The sequence below is a fragment of the Arachis ipaensis genome, chromosome B01 (assembly GCF_000816755.2).
Source record: "Arachis ipaensis cultivar K30076 chromosome B01, Araip1.1, whole genome shotgun sequence".
NCBI lineage: Eukaryota > Viridiplantae > Streptophyta > Magnoliopsida > Fabales > Fabaceae > Arachis > Arachis ipaensis.
Window position 1 is genome coordinate 89,798,478 of NC_029785.2, and position 22,479 is coordinate 89,820,956.

The following is a 22,479-nucleotide window of genomic DNA, read 5'->3' on the forward strand; positions in this document are numbered from 1 at the left end:
GGCTAGTGTCAATGGTTATCAAATTGACCACTAAGGGTTCTCAAATCATCAAATCTATTAGACCCAATGACTCAAGCTTATCCAATTCCCTTAGCCTAGGCCAAGAGTAAAGAGAACTACTCCATAATCAAAGGAAACAATTCATCAAACACATGGTAAGCATTAATAAAAGACATATTCAAATTGCAATTAAATTGAAACTAACAAATACTTACTAACAATTATCAACATACAATCACTCAAACAACACAATCAATCATAAAAATCATCAATGTAACATTAGCAATTCAAGATTCACAACATTCATAAAATGGGTATAAAATGACAATTGACAAGAAATCATAAAACTAACACAAGATCTAAGAAAAATTATACTAAGGAATTAAAATTAAGCAATTAAAACTAGTAATTAACAAGATCCAATTCAGAATTCAACAAGGGAAGATCAAATCAAAGCTAGATCTAGAGAGGGACAAGGGTTTCTCTCTCTAGAAGAACAAGAACCAAAAACTAGCTAAAAATTGTGTCTAAGTGTAAAATGATTGATCCCCCTCTTTCCCTTAGCATCCTTGGGTCTTTTCCATGCAGAAACAGCTTGAATTTGGGCCTCTTGAGCCTCAGAAATTGCCAGGCATGATTTCTTTTAATGAGGTCACGTGTAGCTTGTCGCGCGTGCGCGCCATGCGTGTGTGCGCGCCGATTGTTTTTGTGTTCCACGCGTGCGCGCCATGTGCGTGTGCGCGCCAGTGTGGATTTTCCTAATCTGCGCGGATGCATCAATCTTTGCGGGCCGCTTCCAGCTATGCACATCCAGGCATGCGTGTGAAGTGCGCGTGCGCGTCCATGCTGGAATTCCCAAAATCCAAATCTTCATGTTCCTTCCTCTTGTGCATGCTTTCTTTCTCTCTTCTAGGCCATCCTTGCCCTATGAATTCTGAAATCACTCAACAAACACGTTATGACATCGAATGGTAATAGAAGAGAATCAAAATATAGCAATTTTAAGGCAAAAGAAGCATATTTTTCATCATGAAGCAATATTAGGAAGAGAACACAAAACCATACATTTCTTGTGAATAAGTGTGGAAAATATTGACAAAACCCCCTAAATTATACACAATATAAACCACAAAATTGGGGTTTATCAAATCTCCCCACACTTAAACCAAGCATGTCCTCATGCTTAAAATAAAAAGACCAAAGATCATGGTAAGAAAGGGTTTTTGAAATGCAAATTTCCTAAGCAAATGCATGCAACTAATGTGAAATCATCTACCCTACTTGGTTAAGGGTAAATGTATCCTCCAAAAATACATATGAGCATACGAGGTGAAAATGGTATGTTGTTCACAAATCCTACCAAATTGAACATACTATGAAGTACATATAACTTGCTAGATGAACGCTTGTGAAAGCCGGGAACAAAGAGTTGAGCATCGAACCCTCACCGAAAGTGTATCCGCTCTATTCACTCAAGTGTATAGGGTTCGTCACTCAATCTTCTCCTAATCATGCTTTCCAAGATTTGTCTTTCATCTAACAATCAACAATTACTTAATGCATGCTTACAAGTATCATGAGGTCTTATTCATGGGTTGTAATGGGGCTAGGGTGAAGGCAAGGATGTATATGGTCAAGTGAGCTTAAAATTTGAGTCCTTGATTAACCTAGGATCCCACTAGACACATAGAACAACCTATACAACTATAGTACATTACCTAGCTATCCATGCGTTTCATTTTTTTTTTTTTGCATACTCATGCATTCTTTTCAATTCACATCCCATATGCATTGTTATTGTTACTTTGTCTTGGGGCATTTTTGTCCCCTTTTATTGCTCTTTTTTTTTTCATATTTTTGTTTCTTCTATATATATATATTTTTTTTTCTATTTCTTTTTCTTACATTCTCATATATACACATATAAATTTTTTTTGGTCCCTTTTTTCTTAGGGTTTCTTGTACAAAAGTTTCAATGCATATGGTTCAATCATTCAATACATGAGTATGTTCCCAAATCTTAGAATTTTCAATTACAACTACAATACACCTCTTTACATCTACCCAAATTCCCAAGTACACCCTCCCATTTGTATGATACACACCTCCACTTACCTAAGCTAATCAAGGATCCAAATCTAGGGACATTCATTATTTTTCGCTTAGGGTTGTTGATGTGCTCTTTTTAAGAATAAAGGGGATTTATCATAGGCTCAAAACTGGTTAGCAATGGTAGATAAAAGGGTTAAGGCCGTTTGGGAAAAGTGACTATTGAAATGATGGCCTCAATCATGTAAATGCATTCATACACAAAGTAATGGACATATAGAATCAGACAAAGCAAGGATTACAATCATAGAGAGAGAATAATGCACGCAAGAATGAGAATTAATGGTTAGAAGATATAACCACACAATAGGCTCAAAGCTTACATGCTTGTGTTCTTAGCTAAATCACTATGTTCCAAAATATATTCTTGAAGCAAGTTTACTGCAAAATTTTTTTTTTCAAAATTGGTAGGGTACCCCAAAACACAGTTTCTTGGGGAAGAAGTCATTATTTTGACCAAGCAACTCTATAGAGACTAACTATCATGCAGGGAGTATTTACAAGGAAGACTAACTACACATGCAATGTACTAACTACTAAACAAAAGATAAGTCCATGGGTGTTGAAAGGAAGAGATTGTTACCCATGGAGATCGGTCGAACGACCTCCCCACACTTAGAATTTAGCACGGTCCTCCGTGCTACCAACAATGCACAAAGGACGGTCGGGACCGGAACCTTCACTATCCCCTCCATCAAAGCTCCCATCACTTGGGTTTGAGGTGGATGTGAATTTTCCAGTTTCCTCCATGCTAAGGGTAAGACAACGCAGAAGCTTCTTGATGTAAGTGTATCGGCGTTGGTTGCGCTGCTCATATCTATCAATCTTCCGGTGTAGATCTTCTATCCTTTGATGGGTGGATCTTTGCCATGGTGGTGGTGATAAACCATTATTTTATGATTTATATTGTGTTTAATTGTGTAGTTTTATCAAATCTTTACCCACTTATTCATATGATTAGCATGTATTTACAATTCCTTCCCAAAAGTTGTTTATGATTGAAAACTTGCTTCCTAGGAAATTTTAATTATGTATTTTAATTTTGCTTTATCCCATTCGACGCCGTGATCCGTGTGTTAAGTGTTTCAGGCTTCATAGGGTACGAATAATTTGGAAATTGGAGAGGAGGCTTGCAAAAATGGAAGGAACACAAGAAACTAAGGAGATGACCAGCGAGCAATGACGCGAGCGCATGGCCTACGCGAACACGTGAAATGGAGAAGTCACAGTGATGCGAATGCGTGCCTGACGCAAACGCGTGGATTGGAGTCTGCACGAATGACGCGAACGCGTGAACTACGCGAACGCGTGGCAAGGAAAAACGTTGAATGACGCGAACGCGTGGATGACACGTACGCGTGACATGCGCGATCTGCAGAAATTACAGAATACGCTGGGGGCGATTTTGGGCCACATTTTGACCCAGTTTTTGGCCCAGAAACACAGACTAAACCTAGGGAACATGCAAAAACTCAAGGAGGCATCCACACACATTTAGATTCTTCACATTAGGATTACTTTAGTTTTAGATCTGAATTTAGATTAGTGTTACATTGATAGTTTATGCTTTTGCTTTGGATTGTGGATGTTGAAGAGCCATTGCCTCTGTGAAGACATTACTTTAGTTTGTTCCTTTACCTTTTACTCTTTTCAGTTGATTATTGACCCTATTCAAATAAGTATGTTACATTTTGAGTTTATTAATATATAGAGTTACTATTTTAATTAATTTTAATTCTTCATTTTATTTTATTTAATTATGTCTTCTTATATTTTTATGATTATTGATTCCATGTCAATGGAGTAGATTCTCCACTTGACATGGGGGTTAATTAAGAGGAGACACTTCAGTTGGAATGCTCAAGTGATTAGTTACAATTGGACGTTGTAGGCTAATTCTGTACCTACTAACACTAGACCTCCCCAAGGGAGAGGACTAGGAATTGCGGGTAGAGTTAGTTCAATCACTATACTTTCCTTTACTCGGTAAGGGTTAACCAAGTGAGAACAACAACCTCTTTACACTACACTTGAGAAGATTCCAACAAGGATAGGACTTCCATTTAATTATTCCCCCAGTCAAGGCCTTTTATTTAGAAAATCAATAATTATTCTTAGTTTATTTTTATTGCTTTAATTCACAATTATTTTAATTACTCATTATCAAACTCAACTTTCTGGGAATTTTCTGATTAATAAATTAGCACTCTTTCTTGCAACTCGTTGGGTGACGACCTGGGACTCATACTCCCAGTATTTTTATTTTTGAATTTCGTGACAACCCTTTTTTATATTGGTGAGGCGGATCTTAGTTGGTTAAGAGCTATACGTGCAATGCTATCCTTTTATTTAAAATCTCTTAATTGGTTAACTTCTGCCGTTACATCAATTTTTGTCGCTGTTGCCGGGGAGTTGCAATAGTGTGCTAGATTATTAATTAGTGTAAATATTTTATATTAATTGCATATTTTATTTTTATTTTGTTACCATGAGCTATATGTCTTTCTCATTGAATGACGCATTCATTGCCTGATCCGAGTTTAGTCCCATTTGATCCTGAAATTGAAAGAACTCTTTCACATATTAGACGAACTCGACATCGGTTAGCCTCTGAGGGTGGTGAAGTGATTGTTATCTATTCACCAGTTTCATCAGAGGGCGAGTCTGAACCGCCATCCGAGAGTGAGACAAGCTCATTTACTCTTCAGGAGACAGGAGCCCCAGATTTCACACTGCAACCATATCAAGTGCATTACCCAACCGCGGCTGCGGATTTCGAACTAAAGACTGCACTAATCAACTTAATGCCCAAGTTTCATGGCTTACCTGCTCAAGAGCCTATCAAGCACCTTCGGGATTTTCAGATAGCCTGTTCTACTGTTAGGCGTCATGGTGCAGATGAAACTTCTATTCTATTAATCGCTTTCCCATTTTCTCTTGAGGGAAAGGCAAGGGAATGGTACTACTCCCAACCTCAAGCAACTGTTACTAATTGGGACACGTTTAGAAGAGAATTTTCGGAGAAATACTTTCCAGCTGAAGTTACTGATAGATTGAGGAAAGAGATTTCAATGATTGTTCAAGGTGAATCCGAGACTCTCTACGAATATTAGGAGCGCTTCAACAATCTCCTGGATGCATGTCCCCATCACATGATTGATAGACTAGTTTTGATCAGCTACTTCACTCAAGGCATGAACCCACAGGATAAGACTACACTGGAGGGTGCCAGTAATGGTTCTTTGAAAAAGTACAAAACCGCAGATGAAGCATGGCAACTGATTAGCGACTTAGCTGAGTCCACTAGGAATCACAGATAGAGGCGCAACCCCAAAGCTGTTGTGAAGATTTCCTCTAGCAAAGAAACTACTGCTCTGACACAGAGTATATGTAAAATGACCAACCTACTGAAACAGATGCAGTTGAACCAACAACAAGCACAACAAGCTCAGCCTCTCCCCCCCAGCAAAGCCAACAGTTAGTCCCACAAAGAGTATGCGGGATCTGTGCTGATTATAGTCATTATACTGATGAATGTCCGCAGCTCCAACAGGAAGACAATACTGTGGCAGCCACTCACAACTTCTATGACTGCCGAATCAAAGATACAATCAACAAGGTAGTAACTACAACCAAGGTGGCAACTACAACCATGGGTGGCAGGACAACTCCAATCAAGGTTGGAAGGATAATTCTAACCATGGCTGGAGGGATAAATTTAACAGAGGAGGCAGAGACAATAATGGAAACCAGAGGTGGAATAACAATAACAACAACAGACAGCAGAATCAGAACCAACCTTACAGAGCACCTCACCTAAGACAATCACAAGGAACCCAGCACAACCAACAACAAGTTCCTTAGATCACTTATTCTAATTCCTCATCAAATGACGAGATGCTCCGTTCCCTTGCGCAAGGACAATAAGACATGTAGGCACAGTTGAAATCTAGTCTGAATGGCTTGACTGCCACTTTATAAGCTCTCGTCTCCCGGATGGATTCCTCACTTAATTCCACCCATCAACCTTTAAGCTCCAATGGAATTCCTTCTCAACCACTGCTTAATCCCAAAGGTGGCATCAATGCCATCACTTTGAGGTCCGGAACCATACTATAGGAGAGGAACCATGAGGAGCCAAGCCCACAAGAACACGTGCCAGCAGAGGATGTGGTGGAAGTGGGAGATGCTGAAGAGGAAGAGGACGTACAAGACATAGTTGAAGAAGAGGAAGCTCAACCACAGAATGAAGCACCAAGGGATGCAAAAGCTACAAATCACGCCCATCCTATCCCATTTCTGCAACTTGCAAGGAAGCCCAAAAAGCAGATGGAACTTGATCCCAAAATGGTAGAAATATTCAAAAAGGTCCAGGTAACTGTTCCCCTTTTGATGTTATTCAATAGGTACCTAAATATGCAAAGTTTCTAAAGGATTTGTGCATACATAAAGATAACATTAATGAATTAGAAACTAGTCCTTTAGGTAGTTCTATATCTGCTTTAATGAGGGGTATACCTGAAAAATGTAGTGATCCAGGTCCATGTATGGTTAGCTGTACCATTGGAGGTGTGATATTTTCTGACTGTATGTGTGATTTAGGAGCGTGTGTTAGTATAATGCCTTTGTCTATATATGATACTTTGAGGCTCCCTTCCTTAAAAAGGTTGGCAGCTCGTTTTGTGTTAGCAGATAAAAGCATTATTACAGTGGTTGGAATTGCTGAAGATGTATTAGTGAGCATTAAGGGGCTCACATTTCCCATTGATTTTTACATCCTGGAAATGCCCCCTAATGACTCAGGAAGACCATCATCAATCCTGCTTGGAAGACCATTCCTGAAGACTTCAAAGTTCAAACTGGATGCATTCTCGGGAACTTACTCCTTTGAGATAGATGGCAGAACAGTGAGTTTCAATTTAAATGAAGCTATGAAGCATCCTTCGGAAGATCATTCTATCTTCCAGTGCGACATTATTGATGAAACTGTAGCTGAAGTTCACCAGGAAGAATTAGAAGAGAAGTACATGGAGCAAGGTCCAAGTGTGGGGACACTTTCTGAAAACAAAGAGAACACTTTACCATTATTACCAGTCCCGGATGATCTAGAGCCTAGCTATGAGCAGAAATTAGAGCTAAAGCCCCTTCCTCCATACCTCAAGTATGCTTACCTTGAGGACAAGTAGAAGTTCCCAGTTATCATTGCACAGGAACTCACCTCTCAACAAGAATAACAGCTACTCAGTGTGTTGAGAAAACATAAGAAAGCAATTGGATGGAGCTTGGCGGATATAGTAGGCATCAGCCCCCAAGTTTGTGAACATAGAATATTCTTAGAAGAGGGAGCAAAGCCTGTCCATCAGCCGCAAGGAAGATTGAATCCCACCATCTTAGAAGTTGTCAAGAAGGAAGTGACCAGGCTACTTGAAGCAGATATCATTTACCCGATTTTAGATAGTGAATGGGCAGCCCAGTACAAGTAGTGCCCAAGAAGTCTGGAGTCACAACAATAAAGAATGAGCATGGAAAGCTCCTGACAACTAGAGTGCAGAATTCATGGAGAGTTTGCATTTGACTATAGGCGTCTCAACCAAGCCACTCGCAAGGATCATTACCCCTTGCCATTTATTGATCAGATGCTTGATTGCCTGTCAGGTAAATCTCATTATTGTTTTTTAGATGGCTATACAGGATACTTTCAAATCCATATAGCTCCTGAAGATCAGGAGAAGACTACTTTTACATGTCCTTTTGGAACGTATGCTTATAAAAGAATGCCTTTTGGCTTGTGTAATGCACCTACTACTTTCCAAAGATGCATGATGAGTGTCTTTTCAGATCTTATTGAGAATTATATGGAGGTTTTTATGGATGATTTTAGCGTATATGGTGATTCATTTAGCCTTTGCTTGGATAGTTTATCTAGAGTATTAGACAGGTGTGTTAGTACAAACCTTGTATTAAATTTTGAAAAATGTCACTTTATGGTAAGACAAGGAATTGTACTAGGATATGTTGTTTCTAATACTGGAATTTCTGTAGATCCAGCAAAGGTGGATATTATTTCTAGTTTACCTTACCCCTCCTCCGTGAGGGAAGTCTGTTCGTTCCTTGGCCATGCAGGTTTTTACAGGAGATTTATTAAGGACTTCAGTAAGGTAGCATTACCTTTATCCAGATTACTGCAGAAAGATATTGAGTTCGAGTTCATTAAGAGCTGTATGCAAGCATTTGATAAGCTGAAGATCGCCCTGACTCAAGCTCCAATTGTGAGAGGACCAGACTAGAGCCAGCCATTTGAAATTATGTGTGACGCCTCCAACCATGCAGTAGGAGCAGCGCTGGCTCAGCGCGAAGGTAAGGATCCTTTTGTAATTGCCTATGCATCTAAGACTTTAGATGCTACTCAATCTAATTATACTACTACTGAAAAAGAGCTTCTTGCTATTGTTTTTGCTCTGGATAAATTCCGAGCCTACTTACTTGGTACTTAGGTAGTAGTGTACTCAGATCATGCAGCTCTAAAATATCTATTAGCTTTAAAAGAGTCCAAACCAAGGCTAATACGTTGGATACTGCTACTGCAAGAATTTGATTTAGAAATTAAAGACAGGAGTGGTAACCAGAATTTAGTGGCAGACCACCTGAGTCGCCTTGAGCACATTAAGGGTGACTCCACTCCTATAAATGATAATTTCTCATTTGATAGCTTACAAGCAGTATCTGAAGTAGTCCCTTGGTATGCACCTGTAGCTAATTATCTAGTTAGCCACACTTTTCCTCCAAATTTTACTAAGCACCAAAGAGACAAGCTGAAAAGTGAGTCCAAATATTATATATGGGATGATCCATATTTATGGAGGTGCGGTGCTAACCAGGTAATTAGACGGTATGTGCCTCAATCAGAGTTCTAGTCTATTTTAGAGGCTTGCCACTCATCTGAGAGTGGAGGACATTTTGGCCCTCAAAGAACAGCTAGAAAAATTCTAGACTGTGGATTATGGTGGCCTACTCTTTTTAAAGACGTTGCTGAATTTTGTAAATCCTGTTTCCCATGCCAAAGATTTGGTAATATATCCAAGAGGGATGAGATACCTCAACAGATTATGCTTTTCTGTGAAATTTTTGATGTTTGGGGCATTGACTTTATGGGTCCATTTCCAAATTCTAATGGTTACCTTTATATACTGTTAGCTGTAGATTATGTTTCTAAATGGGTGGAAGCAATTCCTACCCGTACTAATGATGCTAACACTATTGTTTCTTTTGTTAGAAACCATATTATCTGTCGCTTTGGATCACCACGAGCAATCGTGAGCGTTCAAGGCACCCACTTTTGTAACAGGAGACTTACATGATTACTGAAGAAGCATGGGATTATTCACAAAATAGCAACAGCTTACCATCCCCAGACCAATGGACATGCAGAAATCTCTAACAGAGAAATCAAGCATATTCTGGAAAAGATAGTAAAACCTCAAAGGAAGGACTGGAGTGCCAGGTTACAAGATGCACTCTAGGCATATAGAACAGCGTACAAAACACCCATTCGGATGAGCCCCTTCCGCTTGGTATATGGAAAGGCTTGCCACCTTCCAGTAGAGGTAGAACACAAGGCTTTCTGGGCTGTGAAGGAGTGCAACATGAATCTTACGAAAGCTGGTGCTGAAAGAAAACTGCAATTAGCAGAACTAGAGAACCTTCACCTAGAAGCTTATGACAACTCCAGACGTTACAAGGAGAAAATGAAGGCTGTCCATGACAAGCATATAAAAAGGAGAGAATTCAGACCAGGGGAATTAGTTCTTCTATATAACTCCAGACTGAGGCTCATGCCAGACAAACTGAGATCAAGATGGGAAGGCCCATACAGAGTAGAAAAGGTAGAGCCATACGGAGTTTTCCACCTGCGTCATCCTACTAGCTCCCAATTATTTAAGGTCAATGGACATCGCCTGAAGCTTTGCCATGGTGAGAAGATGAAGAATCGTAAGGAACTAGAAGTCTTCCTCTTGGAAGACCCACCAATAGAAGCAGAATGAGCCTAACGAGCGTCCAACTTAAGGACGTAAAAGCAAAGTGCTAGGTGGGAGACAACCCACCATGGTATGATCGTTCCGTTTCAGTCTTAGTTTTATTTTTTGCTTTATTTTATTTTTATAAGGCTAACGACTCTTCTCATAATCCATGCATATAGCTGCATATAGTTTGCATTTGCATGAGCATTCTGCATATCTTATTTTTTATTTAAAAAAAAAACACACGCGCACGACGCGTAATCGTCGCTGACGCGTCCGCGTCACCAGTGCGTTATGAAGAAAAGAAAGTTGAACAGAAAGTCACGTGAAAGCGTGGCTGGAGGCTTGCCTTAGGCACAAACATGCCCACGCGACCGCGTCACTCACGCGGCCGCGTCATATGGGAAATAAGCCTCCCACGTGTTCGCATCACCCACGCGAACGCGTGACCCTAAAAATCGACGTAAAAGAGGTGTATGGCAGCAAGTTGCGATGGAGCTGGGCTGGAATGATGCTAGAAGCACCAGCCTCATCACGCGACCGCGTGCCCCACGTGGCCTCGTCGTCCTCCAAACATGGCCTTTCACGCGACCGCGTCACCCACGCGATCGCGTCACCCTAAGTTTTGGCAAAATGAGTTTAACACAGAGAGTTGCGCGAACGCGAGGCTGCACTCGCGCCAATCGCACAAATCAGGTCACGCGACCGCGTGACCCATACGTCTGCGTCACCTATATTTATCGCACATCACACGACCGCGTCACTCACGCGTCCACGTCACATACGGCGCACAGAATATCCAGATCAGCCAAAATATCTTATCTTTTCTTCTCCCAAATCCTTATTTTTCTTTTACCTTATTATTTCTTTCTTCCCCCTTCCCCCTTCTCTACCCATTCTCACTTTTTACCTTCTTCTTCCTTATTTTTCACATCCATTATCAAGGTTCTTTTCTTTCTCTCTTTATTTTCAAATTTTTCCATCATTTTTTTATTTATGTTTACTTCTTCTTTTTCTTTCATTATCTACATTCTATTTTCCTTTTAATTTTCTTTTTATTCCTTTAATTGGTATTAGAAATTTATTTGGGTCATTATCTTCTTTCATATTTTGCTTGTGAGTTATTATGAATTTGTTTGATAATTATATATTACTTTTCAACAGGGTTGCTTCCATGACTAAATTTACTACTTCCAATAACATATTCAACATGCATGCCAAGTGTTTGTGAAAACGCCCGTATGGCATTACACATTACTTTTACTTATTCTACACTACTACTTTAATGCCTGTTCTTCACAAAATCCCTTTTATATTTTATTAATTTCATATAATTGTCAATACAAACAGATTGCCAGTTTGAAAGACTTGGTAATCTAACTTGGACATTGAATGCTTGATCTATGCTACTCATACCTTTGCTGGCATGCCAATAAACATCTCGCATTCAATTGCCATCACATGCACTTGTTATATTACCTTTGATGAACTTTTCACATGTAGTCTAGACCATGTGTTAACGACATCCCTCTTTATCGTGCATTGATTATCAACCATAATGTTCGCTCCCTTGCTCGAACCCTTCGCTTTACATATTACTTTCTCTTCCCTTTTTCAGGATGGCCACCAAGAAAGGAAAGGAGAAAGCTACTCCCAAACCACCAGCAAGGAGAGGAACAAAAAGAGCATTAGTGGCAGAGCCATCTTCAACAGCGGTGACACCTTCAACAAAACAAACCAAGAGGATCATCAAGGTCGATGAAAAAGAGAAAGCTTTTCCAGCTAAGGACACTGCACGATTTCCTAACCGCTAATGTGAGCAGATGTTCCCCATCCTGGCAGCAAGGAACTATAACAATGAGCATCTTCTTATCCTCCCAACCCATATTACTGAATTTGTTAAGCCCTGCATTGAGCGAAGACAATGGGAATTCCTACGGAGACAGCCACGGCAGGTTAATCTTTCTTGGGTAGTCGAATTCTACTCCAACTTTCACATGCCAACCATGCAGACTGTCTATGTCCGTCAGAAACAAGTCCCTATAACTGAAGAGGTCATTCAACAAGCATTAGATCTTCCCCCTGCTCCAGAAGGATTGGACGCATTCCAAGAAGTCTCACTCAAACGCCAGACATACCAATTTGACTGGGACGCCGTTCTCAGAGTTATCGCACAACCTGGCAGCCTATGGATCTACGGATACCATCGTTCCCGACCTAAGGGCATATCGGCTTCAGCACTTACCTTGGAGGCTCGAGTATGGGCACAGATTATGTCTCATTACATCTTTCCGAGCACTCACGAGTCCTCCTTCACTGCAGACATGCTTGTTTTACTCTGGTGTATTCTTACAGACCAGCCTCTAAACTTACCAAGACACATTCAGGATGCTATGAGACACATACAAATTGCGGGCAACTTACCTTTTCCCACCTTGGTTTCAGATCTCGTCTCAACAGCTGGAGTCTCTTACAAGGCTGGGGACACCAAAGCTATGCTTCCACAGAATGATCATCACGTCCCTAACGAAAAATATATCAGACCCCCAGCAGCCACTATCAACCGAAGCACAGAACCAGCAGAAGACATCCCCTCTTTTTCCACACCACAAGCACCCACAACTAACCAACTGCTCCATCAAATACTTGAAAGGTTGGATCGGCAGGAACACAAAGCAAAGCTAAGAGAGTGCCGTAACCAGAGCCGATTCACATACCTTAAGGAGCTATTTATGGGAAAATACAGATCTGACAACGACCCAGACACCCCGGACTCCACCTCATTTACCAGCATAGGGAGCCATGACGGTCCCGATGGTGGAGATACTGCTACCAGCCCCCCTTTGTTTCTGACAGATGGCACCGAGGACGGTGCAAAGCCTTAAGTGTGGGGAGGTCGGTCAGTACCTGACTTCCGGAGGTAATTTCTTTTCCCTAACACCAATAAAATAGGATATTTAGTTAATTTTTCTTTTGTAGAATAGGATAAATTGCATAGTAATAATTAGTTGCATGCATGTTCTACTTGATTGAAAATAATAAGTTTCTTCTAAGACCCTATTTTTGAAAAATTTCACTAACTTAAATAAAAACTTGTGTTAAAACTTGTTTGAACTTGTATTTGAAACATAAGTTTAAAAAGCTAAGAGCACACAACCTGTGAGATTTGAGCTTAATTATATGGTTACATTATTTAACCATAAATATTTTATTCTTGTGTGTTTACTTCTCTATGATTGTGATCTTTATTTTGTTTCATCCTATATGTCCAATATTTAATGTATTTACATGCTTGCATATGATTGAGGCCATTATTTGATTTTAGCTCACTTATTCCAAATAAGCCTACCCTTTAAATTACCTTTGTTAGCCACGAGCCTTTTAATCCCATTTGTTCTATATTTTACCACATTACTAGCCTTAAGCGAAAAAACAATTAAATATCCTAATTGAATCTTTAGTTAGCTTAAGATAAAAATTGTGTGTTAATTAAGTATGGGAAAATTGTGGGAACATGGGTTAATAAGGAAATGTGTCATGATAAATTAATGGGAATTTGGGTACCTACTCATATGAAACTAGAAAAAAAATTAAAAATCCATCTGCATTGATAAGCTGTGTTTATTTTTCTTGTTCAAACAAAAAATATTCAATAAATATTTAAATAAATAAGGGGACAAAATTATCCCAATTCCAAGTTAAGTTAAGCTCCAAGATCAATGCATATGTGATGAAAATAAGAAGAAAGTTAATGCATGAGTATGTAATTGGTGCACGAATTGTAAATCATACTTTTCACAACTCGTACCACTAACCAGCAAGTGCACTGGGTCGTCCAAGTAATACCTTACGTGAGTAAGGGTCGATCCCACGGAGATTGCCGGCTTGAAGCAAGCTATGGTTATTTTGTAATTCTTAGTCAGGAAATTAGTGATAAAAATGATTGGGTTTATGAAGAGTAAATAGCATAAATTAAATAATACTTGTTATGTAGTAATGGAGAACAGATTGATAGTTTGGAGATGCTCTGTCTTCCGAATCTCTGCTTTCCTACTGTCTTCTTCTTCACGCACGCAAGGCTCCTTCCATAGCAAGCTGTATGTTGGTGGATCACCGTTGTCAATGGCTACCATCCGTCCTCTCAGTGAAAATGATTCAAATGCGCTATCACCGCACGGCTAATCATCTGTCGGTTCTCACTTGTGTTGGAATATGATCCATTGATCCTTTTTGCGTCTGTCACTAAGCCCAGCACTCGTAAGTTTGAAGCTCGTCACAGTCATCCCCTTCCAGATCCTACTCGGAATACCACAGACAAGGTTTAGACTTTCCGAATCTCAGGAATGGCCGCCAATAGTCCTAGCCTATACCACGAAGACTCTGATCATGAACCAAGAGGCTAAGAGATATACACTCAATCTAAGGTAGAACGGAAGTGGTTGTCAGGCACGTGTTCATAGGCTGAGAATGGTGATGAGTGTCACGAATCATCACATTCATCAGGATGAAGTGCGAGTGAATATCTTAGAATAGAGACAAGATTGAATGGAAAATTGTAGAAATTGCATTAATTCATTGAAACACAGCAGAGCTTTGATGGGCGAAGATTTTGCTCGATGGTCTAGATTTTCTTCTTATAGAAAGAATTACTTCGTTGTAAGCATAGCTCTAAACCATCAAACAATCTTCCCGCATAAAAAATTATGGTTTTGTCACATGTAACAAACCCCAAATAAAAATTAACCGGAGTATTTAGACTCCGGGTCGTCTCCCTAGGAAACAATGGAGTGCATGCGTATTGGTTATGATGGGGTAAAAAGGGGGGTTTTGTTTATGAGATGGCAAGAAAGTAAATTGAGCGAGTAAGTAAAGAAAATAAAATAAAGAACTCTTGGCTAAGACTTGGGTACTCGAGATCACCAATCCAGTTAACAAACCTATTATTGACAATTATGAGAGGCCAACCCATTAAGTCTACTTCTCGAAGCCTTAAGTACGTAATATTTACTCCTAGACCGGAAGTATGTCAAACAGGCCTAATCACATCCACCCATAAGTCCTAACCTACCTACTAATTAGCTTAGTAGTGGGTTAGCGTCAATGAGCTTCAAATTGATCACACAGGGTTCTCAAATTACGAAATCCATTATGTCCAAAAACTCAAGATCACTCAAGTCCCTTGGCTTAGGCCAAGAGTTAATAAAACTACTCAAGAACTAAAGAGAACATTTCATCGAACACTTGGAGTGCAATAAAAATCAACAACATAAATTGCAAAGATACTAAAATCTACCACTATTAATTGTAAGAAAAGTGAGGTCACAACTCAATTCATCAATCAAAGAAACATCAACATCAAATTGCATTAAATGTAAACAAATCCAACATGAGTCATCATCACAAAAGAGAGCAAAATGAGGAATTGACATAAAAACTAAGAGGGTCAAGATGTAGAAATGAGAAATTATCAAAGAAACAAGATGAGATCAAGTAATTAAACATGAAATTAAAATAATCTAACCTAATCCTAACCTAATTCTAGAGAGAAGAGGGAGCTTCTCTCTCTAGAAAACTAACTAAAGGCTCATGTTAGCTAAACTAATTGCTCCTCCTTTGCTTGGACTTCAATTCTGCATGAAATGCACTCAGAAACAAGTTGGATTTGGGCCTGGGCAGCTCAGAAATTGCCCCTAGCGTTTTGCCTTCAAGTGGGCCATGTGAGAGTATCGACGCGTGTGCGCCATGTGCGCGTGCGCGTCGCTGGCGAATTCTCGACCCGCGCGGACGCGGCATGTACGCGGGCGCGTCCGTAAGTGAAATCACTTTTGCGCGTGCGCGCCAGGTGTGCGTGCGCGTCCTTTGTGTATTCCCAACCTTTGTTTCTCCATGCATTCTCCCTTTTTGTATGCTTTTCTCCTCATTTCTTCCATCCAATACTTGCCTTACGGACCTGGAATCACTCATCAAACGCATCAAGGCATCGAATGGAATTAAAGTGAATTAAAATCACTAATTTAGGGCCTAAAAAGCATGTTTTTTACACTTAAGCAAAATTCAAGGGAGAATTACAAAATCATGCTATTTCATTGAATAAATGTGAGAAAAAGTGACAAAATCCCCCAAAATAAGCACAAGATAAATCACGAAATCGGGGTTTATCAAGCACCTCACCCCCAACCATGGGATTTAGAGACTCATGCCGTCAGAAATACAATATGAAACGTGTAAAATTGTCATGAGATACATAGTAAGTCTCTAAAAGTTGTTTTTATACTAAACTAGTAGCTAGGATTACAGAAAATAAGTAACTAAGTGCAGATAGTGCAGAAATCCACTTCCGGGGCCCACTTGGTGTGTTCTTGGGCTGACCATTGAGCTTTACACGTGTAGAGACTTCTCTTGGAGTTAAACGCCAGCTTGTAGCCTGTTTCTGGCGTTTAACTCTGGTTTGCAACTTGTTTCTAGCGTTTAACGCCAGAATAGGGTAAAGACTTGGCGTTAAATGCCAATTTGCGTCATCAAAACTTGGGCAAAGTATGGACTATTATATATTTATGGAAAGCCCTGGATGTCTACTTTCCAACGCAATTGAGAGCGCACCAATTGGTCTTCTGTAGCTCCAAAAAATCCATTTTGAGTGCAGGGAGGTCAGAATCCAACAGCATCGGCAGTCCTTTTTCAACCTCTGAATCAGATTTTTGCTCAGGTCCCTCAATTTTAGCCAGAAAATACTTGAAATCACAGAAAAACACACAAACTCATAGTAAAGTACAGAAATGTGAATTTTGAATAAAAACTAATAAAAATATACTAAAAAGTAATTAAAACATGCTGAAAACTACTTAAAAACAATGCCAAAAACCGTATAAATTATCCGCTCATCACAACACCAAATTTAAATTGTTGCTTGTCCCCAGGAAACTGAAAATCAAATAGGATAAAAAGAAGAGAATATACTATAGATTCCAAAATATCAATGAAACTTAGTTCCAATTAAATGAGCAGGACTAGTAGCATTTTGCCTCTAAACAGTTTTGGCATCTCACTTTATCCTTTGAAGCTCAGAATGAATGGCATCTATAGGAACTCAGAATTTAGATAGTGTTATTGATTCTCCTAGTTCAGTATGTTGATTCTTGAACACAGCTACTTTATGAGTCTTGGCCGTGGCCCTAAGCACTTTGTTTTCCAGTATTACCACCGGATACATAAATGCCACAGACACAGAACTGGGTGAACCTTTTCAGATGGTGACTCAGCTTTGCTAAAGTCCCCAATTAGAGGTGTCCAGATTTCTTAAGCACACTCTTTTTGCTTTGGATCATGACTTTAACCGCTCAGTCTCAAGCTTTTCACTTGACACCTTCACGCCACAAGCAAATGGTTAGGGACAGCTTGGTTTAGCCGTTTAGGCCAGGATTTTATTCCTTTGGGCCCTCCTCCTATCCATTAATGCTCAAAGCCTTGGATCCTTTTTATTTTACCCTTGCCTTTTGGTTTAAAGGGTTACTGGCTTTTTGCTCTTGCCTTTTGGTTTAAAGAGCTCTTGGCTTTTTCTGCTTGCTTTTTCTTTTTCTTTCTTTTTTTTTTTCCGTTTTATTTTTTTTTTTGCAAGCTTTTGCTTTTCACTTCTTTTTCTTGCTTCAAGAATCAATTTTATGATTTTTTAGATTATCAAATAACATTTCTCCTTTTTCATCATTCTTTCAAGAGCCAACAATTTTAACATTCATAAACATTGTCACCACATCAAAATAATTAAACTAATTTCAAGGATGAATTCGAAATCATGTACTTCTTGTTCTTTTGTGATTAAAAACATTTTTCATTTAAGAAAGGTGATGGATTCATATGACATTCATAGCTTTAAGGCATAGACACTAGACACTAATGATCATGTAAGAAAGACACAAACATAAATAAACATAAAGCATAGAGAACAAAAACAAGAAAAATAAATAGACAAGGAGATTAAGGAACGGGTCCACCTTAGTAAGGGTGGCGTTTTCTTCCTCTTGAAGAACCAATGGTGCTCTTGAGCTCCTCTATGTCTCTTCCTTGCCTTTGTTGCTCCTCCCTCATAGCTCTTTGATCTTCTCTAATCTCATGGAAGGTGCCATATGGTTATGGAAAATGAAAAAGCGGCGCTTTTTCCACACCAAACTTAAAATGTTTGCTCATCCTCGAGCAAAAGAAGAAAGAAAGGAGGAGATGGAGATGTGTGGTGGGTTCGGCCAAGGGAGGGTGATAGTGTGTATGAGGGGTTTATGATGGATGGATGTGAGTGGTGAAGATAGTATGGAAAAAAGGGTGGGGTAGGTGGGGATTCTGTGGGGTCCACAGATCCTGAGGCGTCAAGGAGTTAGCATCCCTACTCCATTTAGGCGTGTAAATGCCCTTAGAGTGTAATCTTGGCGTTTAACGCCAGACTGCTACTTGTTTCTGGCGTTAAACGCCAGCTTTTCTCCCTTTATTGGTGTTTAACGCCAAGTTGGTGCTTGTTTCTGGCGTTTAATGCCAGACTGCTGCTTCTTTCTGGCGTTTAATGCCAGCTTGATGCTTCTTTCTGGCGTTAAACGCCAGTCTGATGCTTCTTACGGGCGTTTAAATGCCAGTAAGCTCTTCCTCCAGGGTGAGCTGTTTTTAATGCTGTTTTTTATTTTGCTTTGATTTTTGTGACTCCACATGATCATCATCCTAAAGAAAACATAAAATAAAAATGGAAAACAGAAAATTAACATAGATAAGTAAACATTGGGTTGCCTCCCAATAAGCACTTCTTTATTGTCTTTAGCTGGACCTCACTGAGCTTTTAATCTAGTCTCAGCTTTGAGCATTCTTGCTCAATATTGCCTTCAAGATAATGCTTGACTCTCTGTCCATTAACAATGAACTTCTTATTAGAATCAATGTCTTGAAGCTCCACATAGCCATATGGTGACACACTTGTAATCACATATGGTCCCCTCCACCGGGATTTTAGTTTCCCGGGGAATAATCTGAGCCTAGTGTTAAACAGCAGAACCTTCTGTCCTGGTTCAAAGACTCTAGATGACAGCTTTCTGTCATGCCACCTTTTTTCTTTCTCTTTGTAAAGCTTGGCATTTTCGAAAGCAGTAAGTCTGAATTCCTCTAGTTCATTCAGCTGGAGCAATCTTTTTTCTCCAGCTAATTTGGCATCAAAGTTTAGGAACCTGGTTGCCCAATAGGCCTTATGCTCCAGTTCCACGGGCAGATGACAAGCCTTACCATACACAAGCTGGTATGGAGAGGTCCCTATAGTAGTCTTGAATGCTGTTCTGTATGCCCACAGAGCGTCATCCAAGCTTCTTGCCCAATCCTTTCTACGAGTACTTACAGTCCATTCCAGGATTCTTTTTAGTTCTCTATTAGAGACTTCAGCTTGCCCATTTGTCTGTGGATGATATGGAGTTGCCACCTTGTGGCTAATTCCATATCAGACCATAGCAGAGTAAAGCTGTTTGTTGCAGAAGTGAGTGCCCCCATCACTGATTAGTGCTCTAGGGACACCAAACCTACTGAAGATATGTTTCTGGAGGAACTTCAGCACTATCTTAGTATCATTGGTGGGTGTTGCAATGGCATCTACCCATTTGGATACATAGTTGACTGCCACCAGAATATAAGTGTTTGAGTATGATGGTGGGAAAGGCCCCATGAAGTCAATACCCCATACATCAAACAACTCAATCTCTAAGATCCCTTGCTGAGGCATGGCGTAACTATGAGGCAGATTACCAGCTTTCTGGCAGCTGTCACAGTTACGCACAAACTCTCGGGAGTCTTTATAGAGAGTGGGCCAGTAGAAGCCACATTGGAGGACTTTTGTGGCTGTTCGCTCACCTCCGAAATGTCCTCCATATTGTGATCCATGACAATGCCATAGGATCTTCTGTGCTTCTTCTCTAGGCACACACCTACGAATTATTCCATCTGCACATCTCTTAAAGAGATATGGTTCATCCCACAGGTAGAACTTTGCATCAGTAATTAATTTTTTCTTTTGTTGCCTGCTGTACTCCTTGGGTATGAATCTTGCAGCTTTATAGTTTGTAATGTTTGCAAACTATGGTGTTTCCTGAATGGCAAACAATTGCTCATCCGAAAAGGTTTCAGAGATCTCAATAGAGGAAAAGGACGCCCCTTCTACTGGTTCTATCCGGGACAGATGATCAGCCACTTGGTTCTCTGTCCCTTTTCTGTCTCTTATTTCTATATCAAACTCTTGCAGAAGCAACACCCATCTTATGAGCCTGGGTTTTGAATCCTGCTTCGTGAGTAGATATTTAAGAGCAGCATGGTCAGTGTACACAATCACTTTGGATCCTACTAAGTATGATCTAAACTTGTCAATAGCATAAACCAGTGCAAGCAATTCTTTTTCTGTGGTTGTGTAATTTTTCTGGGCATCATTTAAAACACGGCTAGCATAATAAATGACATGCAGAAGCTTGTTATACCTCTGTCCCAGTACTGCACCCATGGCATGGTCACTGGCATCACACATTAGTTTGAATGGTAATCTCCAGTCTGGTGCAGAAATAACTGGTGCTGTGACCAGCTTAGCTTTCAAAGTTTCAAACGCCTGCAGACACTATGTGTCAAACACAAATGGCGTGTCAGCAGCTAGCAGATTACTTAGAGGTTTTGCAATTTTTGAAAAATCTTTTATAAACCTCCTATAGAATCCGGCATGCCCCAGAAAGCTTCTGATTGCCTTAACATTGGCAAGTGGTGGTAATTTTTCAATTACTTCCACTTTAGCTTGATCTACCTCTATTCCCTTGTTTAAAATTTTATGCCCAAGGACAATTCCTTCAATCACCATAAAGTGACATTTTTTCCAGTTTAAAACTAGGTTAGTCTCTTAGCATCTTTTCAGAACAAGTGCTAAATGGTTAAGGCAGGAGCTGAATGAATCTCCAAATACTGAGAAGTCATCCATGAAGACTTCTAGAAATTTCTCTACCATATCAGAGAAGATAGAGAGCATGCACCTCTGAAAGGTTGCAGGTGCATTGCAAAGACCAAAGGGCATCCTTCTGTAGGCAAACACTCCAGAAGGACATGTGAATGTTGTTTTCTCTTGGTCCTGAGAATCTACTGCAATTTGGTTATAACCTGAATAGCCATCCAAAAAGCAGTAGTATTCATGACCTGCTAGTCTTTCTAGCATCTGGTCTATGAATGGTAAAGGAAAGTGATCCTTCTTGGTGGCTGTATTGAGTCTTCTGTAATCAATACACATACGCCACCCTGTAACTGTTCTTGTAGGAACCAGTTCATTTTTTTCATTATGAACCACTGTCATGCCACCCTTCTTGGGGACAACTTGGACAGGGCTCACCCAGGGGCGATCAGAAATGGGATAAATAATCCTAGCCTCCAGTAACTTGGTGACCTCTTTCTGCACCACCTCCTTCATGGCTGGATTTAGCCGCCTCTGTGGTTGAACCACTGGCTTAGCATCGTCCTCCAATAGGATCTTGTGCATGCATCTTGCTGGGCTAATGCCCTTAAGATCACTTATGGACCACCTAAGCTGTCTTGTGCGTCCTTAGCACTTGAAGTAGTCCTTTCTCTTCCTGTGGATTTAAAGCAGAGCTTATGATCACCGGAAAAGTGTCACCTTCTCCCAGAAATGCGTATTTCAGGGATGATGGTAGTGGTTTAAGCTCAGGTTTAGGAGGTTTCTCCTCTTCCTGAGGAATTTTCAGAGGCTCTTTTATTTCCTCTAATTCCTCCAGATCAGGCTGGACATCTTTAAAGATATCTTTTAGTTCTGATTCGAGACTCTTAGCCATGTTGATCTCTTCTACCAGGGAGTCAATAATATCAACACGCATACAGTCATTTGATGTGTCTGGATGCCTCATTGCCTCAATCGTATTTAGCTTGAACTCGTCCTCATTGACTCTTAAGGTCACCTCCCCTTTTTGGACATCAATGAGGGTTCGTCCAGTTGCTAGGAAGGGTCTTCCTAGAATGAGAGTTGCACTTTTATGCTCCTCCATTTCCAGCACTACAAAGTCAGTGGGAAAGGCAAATGGCCCAACCTTGACAATCATGTCCTCAATTATGCCTGATGGATATTTAATGGTGCCATCAGCAAGTTGAAGACATATCCGGGTTGGTTTGACCTCTTCAGCCAAGCTGAGCTTTCTGATAGTAGATGCAGGGATTAGATTGATACTTGCCCCAAGGTCGCATAGGGCTGTCTTGGTACAAGTACCCTCTAATGTGTATGGTATCATAAAGCTTCCGGGATCCTTAAGCTTCTCTGGTAAGCTTGTTAGGATGACTGCACTGCACTCTTCAGTTAGAAAAACTT